We start from the raw sequence: 12,804 nt of genomic DNA on the forward strand, positions 1-12,804 counted from the left end.
GGAGATGTCCAAGAGGTTACTGCCTATGTTCTCCTCTAGGATTTGGATGGATTCCTGTCTCACATTGAGGTCTTTCATCCACTTTGGGTTTATCTTTGTGAATGGTGTTAGAGAATGGTCGAGTTTCATTCTTCTGCATGTGGCTGTCCAGTTTTCCCAGCACCATTTATTGAAGAGACTTTTTTCCATTGCATGTTTTTTCCTGCTTTGTCAAAGATTATTTGACCATAGAGTTGAGGTCCATATCTGGATTCTCTATTCTGTTCCATTGGTCTATATGTCTGTTTTTGTGCCAGTACCATGCTGTCTTGGTGATCACAGCTTTGTAATATAGCTGAAATCGGGCAACGTGATGCCCCCAGCTTTGTTTTTCTTTTTCAACATTTCCTTGGCGATTCAGAGTCTTTTCTGATTCCATACAAATTTCCGGATTGTTTGTTCCAGCACTTTGAAAAATGTCATTGGAATTTTGATCGGGATGGCATTGAAGGTATAGATTGCTCTGGGTAGCATAGACATTTTAACAATGTTTATTCTTCTGATCCATGAGCATGGAATATTTTTCCATCTTTTTGTGTCTTCTTCAATTTCTTTCATGAGTGTTCTGTAGTTCCTAGAGTATAGATCCTTTGCCTCTTTGGTTAGGTTTATTCCGAGGTATCTTATGTCTTTGGTGCTATTGTAAATGGAATCATTTCTCTAATTTCTCTTTCTACAGTTGCGTTGTTAGTGTATAAGAAAGCCACTGATTTCTGTGCATTGATTTTGTATCCTGCCACATTACTGAATTGCTGGATGAGTTCTAGTAATTTGGGGGTGGAGTCTTTTGGGTTTTCCACATAAAGTATCATGTTGTCTGCGAAAAGAGAGAGTTTGACTTCTTCTTTGCCAATTTGAATACCTTTTATTTCTTTTTGTTGTCTGAATGCTGTTGCTAGAACTTCTAGCACTATGTTGAACAATAGTGGTGAGAGTGGGCATCTTGACATGTTCCTGATCTTAAGGTAAAGGTTCTCAGCTTTTCCCCATTGAGGATGATATTTGCTGTGGGTTTTTCATAGATGGATTTTATGAACTTGAGGAATGTTCCCTCTATCCCTATACTCTGAAGAGTTTTAATCAGGAAAGGATGTTGTATTTTGTTGAATGCTTTTTCTGCATCAATTGAGAGGACCATATGGTTCTTCTCCCTCCTCTTATTAATGTGTTCTATCATATTGATTGATTTCCAAATGTTGAACCACCCTTGCATCCCAGGGATAAATCCCACTTGGTCGTGGTGGATGATCCTTTTAATGTATTGTTGGATCCTATTAGCTAGGATTTTGTTGAGGATTTTGGAATCCACATTTATCAGGGATATCGGTCTGAAATTCTCCTTTTTGATAGGGTCTTTGCCTGGTTTGGGGATTAAGGTAATGCTGGCCTCATAGAATGAGTTTGGAAGTTTTCCTTCTGTTTCTGTTTTTTGAAACAGCTCCAGTAGAATAGGTATTATTTCTTCTTTGAATGTTTGGTAGAATTCCCCAAGGAATCCATCAGGCCCTGGACTCTTGTTTTTTGGGAGGTTTTTGATCACTGCTTCAATCTTGTTACTGGTTATTGGCCTATTCAGGTTGTCAATTTCTTCCTGGTTCAGTCTTGGCAGCTTATAGGTTTCCAGGAAGGCCTCTATTTCATCCAGATTGCTCAGTTTATTGGTATATAGTTGTTGATAATAATTTCTAATAATTGTTTCTATTTCCTTGGTGTTAGTCATGATCTCTCCCCTTTCGTTCATAATTTTATTAATTTGGGTCCTTTCTCTTTTCTTTTGGATAAGTCTGGCCAGTGGTTTATCAATCTTATTGATTCTTTCAAAGAACCAACTTCTAGTTTCGTTGATCTGATCTACTGTGTTTCTGGTTTCTAATTCATTGATTTCTGCTCTAATTTTAATTATTTCTCTTCTAATGCGTGGCTTAGGCATCATTTGTTGCTTTTTCTCTAGTTCTTTAAGGTGTAGAGTTAGTTGGTGAATTTGGGATTTTTCTATTTTTTTGAGGGAGGATTGGATAGCTATGTATTTCCCCCTTAGGGACCACCTTTGCAGTATCCCGTATGTTTTGGACGGATGTGTTTTCATTCTCATTGATTTCCATGAATTGTTTAAGTTCTTCTTTGATTTCCTGGTTGACCCAAACATTCTTGAGCAGAGTGGTCTTTAGCTTCCAAGTGTTTGAATTTCTGCCAATTTTTTTCTTGTGATTGAGTTCCAGTTTTAGAGCATTGTGGTCTGAGAATATGCAGGGAATAATCTCAGTCTTTTGGTATCAGTTGAGACCTGATTTGTGACCCAGTACATGGTCTGTTCTGGAGAAAGTTCCATGTGTGCTCGAGAAGAATGAGTATTCTGTTGTTTTAGGGTGGAATGTTCTGTAAATATCTATGAGGTCCATCTGGTCCAATGTATCATTCAAAGCTCTTGTTTCCTTGTTGATTTTCTGCTTAGATGATCTGTCCATTGCTGAGAGTGGAGTACTGAGGTCTCCTACAATTAACGTATTGTTATCAGTATGACTCTTTATTTTGGTTAACAGTTGGCTTACGTAGATGGCTGCTTCCATGTTGTGGGCATAGATATTTACAATTGTTAGATCTTCTTGTTGGATAGACCCTTTAAGAATGATATAGTGTCCTTCTGTGTCTCTTATTACAGACTTTAGTCTAAAATCTAATTTGTCTGTTATAAGAATTGCTACCCCAGCTTTCTTTTGAGGTCTGCTGGCATGGAAGATGGATCTCCATCCCTTCACTTTCAGTCTGGATGTATCTTTAGGTTCAAAATGAGTCTCTTGTAGGCAGCATATGGATGAGTCCTGTCTTTTTATCCAATCTTCAACCCTGTACCATTTTATGGGAGCATTTAGGCCATTCACGTTGAGAGTGATTATTGAAAGATACAAATTGTCATCATGTTGCCTGTGAAGACGTTGTTTTTATAGATTGTCTCTGTAAATTTCTGTTGTACATCACTCTTGGGGTATTTCTCCTTTTATAGAACCTCCCTTCATATTTCTTGCAGGGCCGGCTTAGTGGTCACATAGTCTTTCAGTTTCTGCCGGTCGTGGAAGCTCTGCATCTCTCCATCCATTCTAAATGACAGCCTTGCCGGATAAAGTATTCTTGGCTGCATGTTCTTCTCATTTAGTACCCTGAATATGTCTTGCCAGGCCTTTCTGGCTTGCCAGGTCTCTGTGGATAGGTCTGACGTTATTCTGATGTTCCTCCCTCTGTACGTAAGGAATCTCTTCCCCCTAACTGCCCTTAAGATGGTTTCCTTGGTTCTAAGATTTGCAAGTTTTACTATTCCATGCTGTGGTGTTGGCCTGTTTTCCTTGATTTTGGGAGGGGTCCTCTCTGCCTCTAGGACGTGAATGTTTGTTTCAGTCCCCAGGTTAGGGAAATTCTCAGCTATCATTTGCTCAAATACATCTTCTAGTCCTCTCTCTCTCTCCACTCCCTCCGGGATTCCAGTTATTCTGACATTGGAACGCTTCATGGTGTCACTTATTTCTCTGATTCTATTTTCATAGATTCTGAGTTGTTTTTCCCTGGCCTCTTCTTTTCCCTTTTTATCTATTATATTGTCTTCCAGGTTGCTTATTCGTTCTTCTGCCTCAGTTACCCTAGCTGTTAGATTATCTAGATTGGATTGGATCTCATTGATAGCATTTTTAAGTTCTGCCAATTCAGCTTTCATTTCTGCCCTTAGAGACTCTATGCTGCCATTAATTGATTTCTCCATTCTAGCCATTGTCTTCACAATTGCAAGCCTGAATTCCAGCTCCGACATCTTGGTTATATCTGCATCCATTTGTAAATCTGCAGCATAAGTCATAATCTCTGAGTCTTTTCTATTTTGGGGGCTCCTCCTCCTAGTCATTCTGTTGATGGGTGTTTGAGGGAATATATAAGAGTCCAAATTATTGACCAGAACCCAAGCAAGGTGCACCTGTTTTCTTGGGACCTTAGGGTTGCTGGCCTCTTGTTTTCCCAGCCTGTCTTTTGTGGGAGGGGCCTGCCACACTGTTACTCAGGCGACCCTGTTTGGGCGGAGTTGCCCTGCGCCCCTGTGGTGGGGGATGGGCTCAGTGGGAATCAGTTTTGGGGGCTTTTGTTCTCTGGCGGCTTTCCGCATCTCTTCCACGAATCAGAATAGAAGAGACCGTTTCCAATCCTCTGCCTCAGAGCAGAGAGACCGCAGTCTGTTCTTCAGTGAGCTCTCCAGGCCACACTGTCTCCGTTTCTGTCCACGCTGCTATAAACTGCAGCGTCCTGGGTTGTGTGCCCCTCTGCAGCGCTCCCAGTGCTGCCTCCAGGTCGGGCACATCTCTGCCCTTTGTGCTTCTAAAACCGCCAGCCGCCCCCAGATCTCATGCACGACCCCGCTGCTCTGGGTTTCCACCCCGGGGGCTGCCCTAAAGTCCTTTCCACGCTGCTACTGGTCTGCGAATCTGTGCCCCATCCCCAGTGCGCAAGGCTGTCGCTCACCAGCGGTGTAGAATCCCCACAGCCAGGCCAAAAACCCCTACTATTATTGTATTGCTATCAATTTCTCCTTTAAGTCTGTTAATATTTACTTTATATATTTTGGTTGCGTACATATATATTTATAAATTTTTTGTCTTCTTGTTGGATTGACCCTTTATCATTATGTAGTACCCCCCTTTGTCTTTTATCACAGTCTTTATTTTTTAAGTCTCTTTTTTAGCATATGTGGATAGCTACACCATCTTTCTTTTCATTCTGTTGTGCATTGAACATCTTTTTCCATTCCTTCACTTTCAGTCTGCATGTGTCCTTACTTCTGAAATGAGTTTTTTTTGTAGGTAGTATATAGATGTGTCTTGTTTTTTAAATCCATTCAGTCACTCTATGTTTTTTGACTGGAGAATTCAGTGTTCTTCTTGTAATTTATTTGTAATATTTTACCATTGTGGTAAGAAAAGATGCTTGATATGATTTCAATCTTCTTGAGTTTATTAAGACTTTTTTGTAGGTAGTATATAGATGTGTCTTGTTTTATAAATCCATTCAGTCACTCTATGTCTTTTGACTGGAGAATTTAGCTCCAGGCTAAGTAAAAAGGCCTTTTTCAAAGGAGACTGGGATATTATCAGTCTGCTGTCTCTGCAGTGCCCTGGATATCATGGCCTGCGAAGAACTATCTTTCCAATTGTTACAGTCTCATGCCGCTCCTGAACACCAGTTCTTTTGGCCACAGGGCCAGTCAAGGGGTGTCCTCTGTGTGGATTGTGTGCACCTACTGCTTTAGCATGGCAGCTGGAGAATGTTGTAGGTAGGGAATGCTCACTGGCTTCAGAAAGGCAATGGGACAGTGTCTCGACTCTCCCTGCCCATGGGCTTCAGTAATGCACTGGGAGAGTGACTTGTCTATGGACATGTGCCAGCTTTAGTCTGAGAGCAGGAGAATGCCATGACTAGTCTTTCTTGCTAGCCCCAGCTAGGGAGTAGGGGAGTGTCACAACAACCTACACTCACAGACTTTTGTTTTCATGTGTTTGTTGACTATTTGCATATCTTCATTGGCAAAATGTCTATTCAAGTTGTTTATCTAATTTTTAATTGGGTAATTTGTATTTTTGTTGTAAGAGTTCTTTTGTACTCTGCATAACTGACCTTTATCAAATATATGATTTGCAAATATTTTTCTGTTTTTCTCTGGCGTGCCTTTTCACTTTATTGATAGTATTTTTTGCAGGAGAAAAGATTTCTAAAATTTTTATGTAGTCCAATTTACTCTTTCTTTCTTGCTTGTGCTTTTGGTGTCATATCTAAGAAACCATTGCTTAACCAACTTCTATATGTTTCTAATCTCCATAACTGACCAAAAGAGCTCAGACACATTCATTTGGCAGGAAAAATTTGTGACCACTTACCATGTGGTAGGCCCTACCCTAATCCTGGAGATTGTGATGAAGAGGATAGTGGAGACAGATTGCTAGCTGATCTCTCACATTCAAGTTCTCCTCTTTTTGCAGTAAGTGTGGCTATGTGAGTTTTTGGCAATGAAAAATGAGTAGGAGTAATGCATGCCCCTTTTGAACCTGGCCCATAAATATTTCCATATAACCCTCCTCCGTGTTCTTTTCTGCTTCTCCAATTAGAATGGAGATGGCCTCAGGAATCTCAGCAGAGCTGGCAATAAGTGCTATTTTGCCACTTACCTCAGTAGAGTTGTGATGAGTTTTAAATATGGATATGAATATTTAGCATAATTCCTACATAGAGTTAATGGTCAATAAATGTTAGTTTCTATAATTATTACAGTCTTTGGATGCCACAGTAATCAGCTGGGATGGGGAAAATATAAGAAACCCTACATAATTCAGCAGATAGTGCAGTTAGGTCTGCTCTCCTATAGACTGTCAGCCTTGCTGATGCTAGCAGTCTTTTCTCTTACACAGTTTCTCTGTTGATGAACCAGGATAATTCTAAGCCACCTTAAATAATATTTAAAGAACCATAATTTGGGAAATACTAATCTAGTGAAAAGCAGCTTAAACTAAAAACAATATGAGGAGCTTCTTATAATGGTTATGAGAATTCTAAATTGTACTAGAACATCTTTCATTTACACAGCACTATTTTATACCAGAGCCCCACCACTTTCTCATTCCTTACTTATCTATATCTGATAAGAAAGCCCAGGTACTCTCTCCTATGGGGTCAGTAGGAGGTTCAGACCATGCAAGCCCTGACCTATGTGTGGGAACACTCACTCCAGCAACATTCCCTTGCCACCATAAAAACCAAGCCACTCTCTTTTTTCTGCTCTCTCAAGCCATTCTTGAACCTGTTTGAGAGCCTGCCCTGCTCTCTCCAGAAAGAAGATAGACAGCGGGGGGAGAGAGACTCTGTCCGCTGCTACTGGCAAAATCGGAGCAGCAGAGCACAAAATCGGAACATTTAGAAGTCTGCTCCGCTGAGGGACGTCGCTCCAGTGGCAAAGTGGGGGGTGGAACACTCACTGGGACAGTGTGGTCTCAGGACCCTCGGGGTCACAGAAAGACCGGAGGTGCCTGAGTGTGGCAGACCTCCCAGGTATCAGAGCGGGGAAGCCGGCTGCAGAGACAGAGCCGAGGAGTGGGCTCTCAGCTCGGGGTTGACATAAACTGTGATCCACGGCACAGTTGGGCCACTGCTCTTCCATCAAGGACCCAACAAGTGGCAGATCTGGGGAGACTCCCCTTCCTCCCTGGGGAGGAGTGGCGCGGGAGTACACCGCAGGAATCTGCCAGGTTTGGAGACTCCACAAACGGGGTTGTGTGCCAGAGATAGAAATGCTCAGTCACAGGCCAGGTGAGCATGGAGTGCGGCCAGAGACTGGGAAGACAGTGATTGACTGCTTTTCTCTGGGGGCGCACTGAGGAGTGGGGCCCCGAGTTCTTGGCTCCTCCGGGGTGGAGATTGGGAGGCCACCATTTTCACTCTCATCCTCCAAAACTGTACGGAAAGCTTGCAGGGAACAAAAGCTACTCAGAGCAAACCTGAGCAGATTACTTAGCCTGGCCCCCGGCAAGGGTGTGGCAATTCCGCCTCCAGCAAAGACATTTGGGAACCACAGCAACAGGCCCCTCCCCAAGAAGATCAGCAAGAACAGCCAGTGAAGACCAAGTTTACTGATCAATGAGAACGACAGAACTCCAGCGCTAAGGGGAATACAGCATATAGAATTCATGGCTTTCTTTCCCCTGATTCTTTAGACTTCCAAAGTTAATTTTAAAAATTTTTTTTTCTTTTTCTTTTTTTGTGAATTTTTCTTTTTCCCTTTTTCAACCAACATCTTATCAATCCCCTTTTTAAAAATCTTTTTTATTTTTCATTTTTAAAGTCATATTCTATCCCTTCATAGTAGTTAACCTTATTTTTGGTATATATGTATAAGTTGTTCTCTCTAAAATTTTGGGATACAGTTTCTTCTAACAGACCAAAAGAAACCCTAAATCTCTAGTGTATGGCTTTGTTTTAGCCACCTGCCTGATCACATTCTCTCCCCCCCTTTTTGTTAAATTCCTCTTCTTTCTTTTTTCAACCAACTTCTTATCTTATTGATTCCTTTTATAAAATCTTTTATAATTTTCATTGTTATAGTCATATTCCATCCCTTCATCGTATTTACCCTTATTTTTGTACATATATAAGTTTTTCTCTCTTTAAAATTTTGGGAAGCAGTTTCTTCTAACAGATGAAAATACGCCCAAAATCTAGTGTGTGGCACTGATCTATGCACCAGCCTGATCATATTTGAACATATTCTGTTTTTTTTTTTTTCTTTTTTCTTTCTTTCCCTTTCTTTTCCCCTGGTTTCAGGTCTCTTCTGATTTGTTTAGTATATATTTTTCTGGGGATGTTGTTACCCTGTTAGCATTTTGTTCTCTCATTCATCTATTCTCCTCTGGACAAAATGACAAGACGGAAAAACTCACCTCAAAAAAAAAAAAAGAACAAGAGGCAGTACCGACTGCCAGTGACCTAATCATTATGGACATTATTAAGATGTCGGAACTAGAGTTCAGAATGATGATTTTAAAGATACTAGCTGGGCTTGAAAAAAGCATGGAATATATTAGAGAAACACTTTCTGGAGAAATAAAAGAACTAAAAATCTAACCAAGTTGAAATCAAAAAGGCTATTAATGAGGTGCAATTAAAAATGGAGGCTCTAATTGCTAGCATAAATGAGGCAGAAGAGAGAATCAGTGATATAGAAGACCAAGTGATGGAGAATAAAGAAGCTGAGAAAAAGAGAGATAACTACTGGACCACAAGGGCAGAATTTGAGAGATAAGTCATACCATAAGATGACACAATATTAGAATAATTGGGATCCCAGGAGAAGAAGAAAGAGACAGAGGGGCAGAAGGTATATTGGAGCAAATTATAGCAGAGAACTTCCCTAATTTGGGGAAGGAAACAGGCATCAAAATCCAGGAGGCATAAAGAACCACCCTCAAAATCAATAAAAATAGGTCAACACCCCAACATCTAATAATAAAACTTACGACTCTCAGAGACAAAGAGAAAATCCTGAAACCAGCTTGGGAGAAGAGATCTGTAACCTACAATGGTAGACACATTATATTGGCAACAGATCTAACCAAAGAGACCTGGCAGGCCAGAAACGACTGGCATGATATATTCAGAACACTAAATGAGAAAAATATGCAGCCAAGAATACTCTATCCAGCTAGGCTGTCATTGAAAATTGAAGGAGAGAGAAAAAGCTTCCAGGACAAACAAAAACTAAAGGAATTTGCAAACACAAAACCAACCCTACAAGAAATCTTGAAAGGGGTCCTCTAAGCAAAGAGAGAGCCTCAAAGTAACATAGACCAGAAAGGAACACAGACAATATACAGTAACAGTAACCTTACAGGCGGTACACTGGCACTAAATTCATAGCTTTCAATAGTTACCCTGAATGTAAATGGACTAAGTGCCCCAATCAAAGGACACAGATTGGATTAAAAAACAAGACCCATCGATATGCTGTCTGCAAGAGACTCATTTTAGAGCCAAAGACACATCCAGATTGAAAGTGAGGGGGTAGAAAACCATTTACCATGCTAATGGACACCAAAAGAAAGCTGGGGTGGCAATCCTTATATCAGACTAATTAGATTTTAAACCAAAGACTATAATAAGAGATGAGGAAGGACACTATATCCTACTTAAAGGGTCTATCCAACACGAAGTTCTAACACTTGTAAATATCTATGCCCCTAACATGGGAGCAACCAATTATATAAGGCAATTAATAACAAAATCAAAGAAACACATCAACAACTGTACAATCATAGTAGGGGAATTTAACACCACCCCTCACTGAAATGGACAGATCATCTAAGCAAAAGATCAACAAGGAAATAAAGGCTTTAAATGACACACTGAACCACATGGACTTCACAGATATATTCAGAACATTCCATCCCAAAGCAACAGAATACACATTCCTCTCTAGTGCACATGGAATTCTCCAGAATAGATCACATCCTGGGTCACAAATCAGGTCTCAACCAGTACCAAAAGATTGGAATCATTCCCTGCATATTTTCAGACCACAATGTTTTGAAACAGGAACTCAATCACAAGGATAAAGTTGGAAAGAACTCAATTACATGGAGGCTAAAGAGTGCCCTGTTAAAGAAACAATGGGTCAACTAGGGAATTAAAGAAGAATTAAATTCATGGAAACAAATGAAAATGAAAATACAACTGTTCAAAATCTTTGGGATGCAGCAAAGGTGGTCCTAAGAGGAAAGTACATAGGAATACAAGCCTTCCTCAAGAAACAAGAAAGGTCTCAAATACACAACTTAACCCCACGCCTAAAGGACCTGGAGAAAGAACAGCAAATAAAGCCTAAACCCAGCAGGAGAAGAGAAATAACAAAGATCAGAGCAGAAATCAATGAAATAGAAACCAAAAGAACAGTATAACAGATCAATGAAACTAGGAGTTGGCATTGCTGCTATGAACATTGGGGTGCATATGGCCCTTCCTTTCACTACATCTGTGTCTTTGGAGTAAATACCCAGTAGTGCAATTGCTGGGTCATAGGGTAGCTCTATTTCATTTTTTGAGGAACCTCCACACTGTTTTCCAAAGAGATGCCCTTCAACAGATGAATGGATAAAGAAGATGTGGTCCATATATACGATGGAGTATTACTCAGCCATCAGAAAGGATGAATACCAACTTTTACATCAACATGGATGGGACTGGAGGAGATGATGCTAAGTGAAATAAATCAAGCAGAGAAAGTCAATTATCATATGGTTTCACTTATTTGTGGAACATAAGGAATAGCATGGAGGACATTAGGAGAAGGAAGGGAAAAATGAAGGGGGGGAATCGGAGGGGGAGACAAACCATGAGAGACTATGGACCCCAAGAAATAAACTGAGGGTTTTAGAGGGGAGGGGGTGGGGGGATGGGTTAGCCTGGTGATGTGTATTAAGGAGGGCACATATTGCATGGAGCACTGGGTGGTACATGCAAACAATGAATCATGCAACACTACATCAAAAACTAATGATGTACTGTATGGTGACTAACATAACATAATAAAATTAAATTAAAAAAAAAAAACTAGGAGCTTGTTCTTTGAAAGAATTAATAAGATTGATAAACCCTTGGTTTAGACTTATCAAAAAGAAAAGAGAAAGGACCCAAATAAATAAAAACATGAATGAAAGAGGAGAGATCACAACCAACACCAAAGAAATACAATTATAACAGCAACTATATGCCAGCAAATTAGACAATCTGGAAGAAATGGATGCATTCCTTGAGACGTATAAACTACCAAAACTGAACCAGGAAGAAATAGAAAACCGGAACAGACCCATAACCACTAAGGAATTTGAAGCAGTAATTAAAAATCTCCAAACAAACAAGAGCCCAGGGCCAGATGGCCTTCCAGGGGAATGCTACCAAACATTTTAAGAAGAATTAATACCTAGTTTACTGAAACTGTTCCAAAAAATCGAAATGGAAGGAAAACTTCCAAACTCATTTTATGTTGCCGGCATTATCTTGATCCCAAATCCAGACAAGGACCCCATCAAAAAGGAGAATTACAGACCAATATCCTTGATGAATATGGATGCAAAAATTCTCACCAAAATACTAGCCAATAGGGTCCAGCAGTACATTGAAAGTGTTATTCATGACCAAGTGGGATTTATTCCTGGGCTGCAAGGTTGGTTCAACATCTGCAAATGAATCCATGTGATACATTAATAAAAGAAAGAACAAGAACCATATGATCCTCTCAATAGATGCAGAAAAAGCATTTGACAAAGTACAGCATTCTTTCTTGATTCAAACTCTTCAGAGTGTAGGGATAGAGGGCACATACCTCAATATCATAAAAGCCATCTATGAAAAACCCACAGCAAATATCATTCTCAATGGGGAAAAACTGAGAGCTTTCCCCCCTAAGGTCAGGAGCATGGCAGGGATGTCCACTATCACCACTGCTATTCAACATAGTACAAGAAGTCCTAGCCTCAGCAATCAGACAACAAAAAGAAATAAAAGGCACCCGAATCCCAAAGAAGAAGTCAAATTCTCACTCTTTGCAGATAATATGATACTTTATGTGGAAAACCCAAAAGACTCCACCCCAAAACTGCTAGAACTCATACAGGATTTCAGTAAAGTGGCAGGATGTAAAATCAATGCACAGAAATCAGTGGCATCCCTATACACCAACAACAAGACAGAAGAATGAGACATGAAGGAGTCAATCCCATTTACAACTGCACCCAAAACCATAAGATACCTAGGAATAAATCCAACCAAAGAGGCAAAGAATCTGTACTCAGAAAACTATAAAATACTCATGAAAGAAATTGAGGAAGACACAAAGAAATGGAAAAATGTTCCATGCTCATGGATTGGAAGAACAAATATTGTGAAGATGTCAATGCTACCTAGAGCAATCTACACATTCAGTGCAATCCCTATCAAACTACTATCCACTTTTTTCAAAGAAATGGAACAAATAATCCTAAAATTTGTATGGAACCAGAAAAGACCCCAAATAGCCAGACGAATGTTGAAAAAGAAAAGCAAAGCTGGTGGCATCACAATTCCGGACTTCAAGCTCTATTACAAAGCTGTCATCATCAAGACGGTATGGTACTAGCACAAAAACAGACACATAGATCAATGGAACAGAATAGAGAGCCCAGAAATGGACCCTCAACTCTATGGTCAACTGATCTTCGA

The sequence above is a fragment of the Mirounga leonina genome, unplaced genomic scaffold (genome assembly GCF_011800145.1).
Source record: "Mirounga leonina isolate KUSES-001 unplaced genomic scaffold, KU_Mleo_1.0 Mir_101664, whole genome shotgun sequence".
NCBI classification, from domain to species: Eukaryota; Metazoa; Chordata; class Mammalia; order Carnivora; family Phocidae; genus Mirounga; species Mirounga leonina.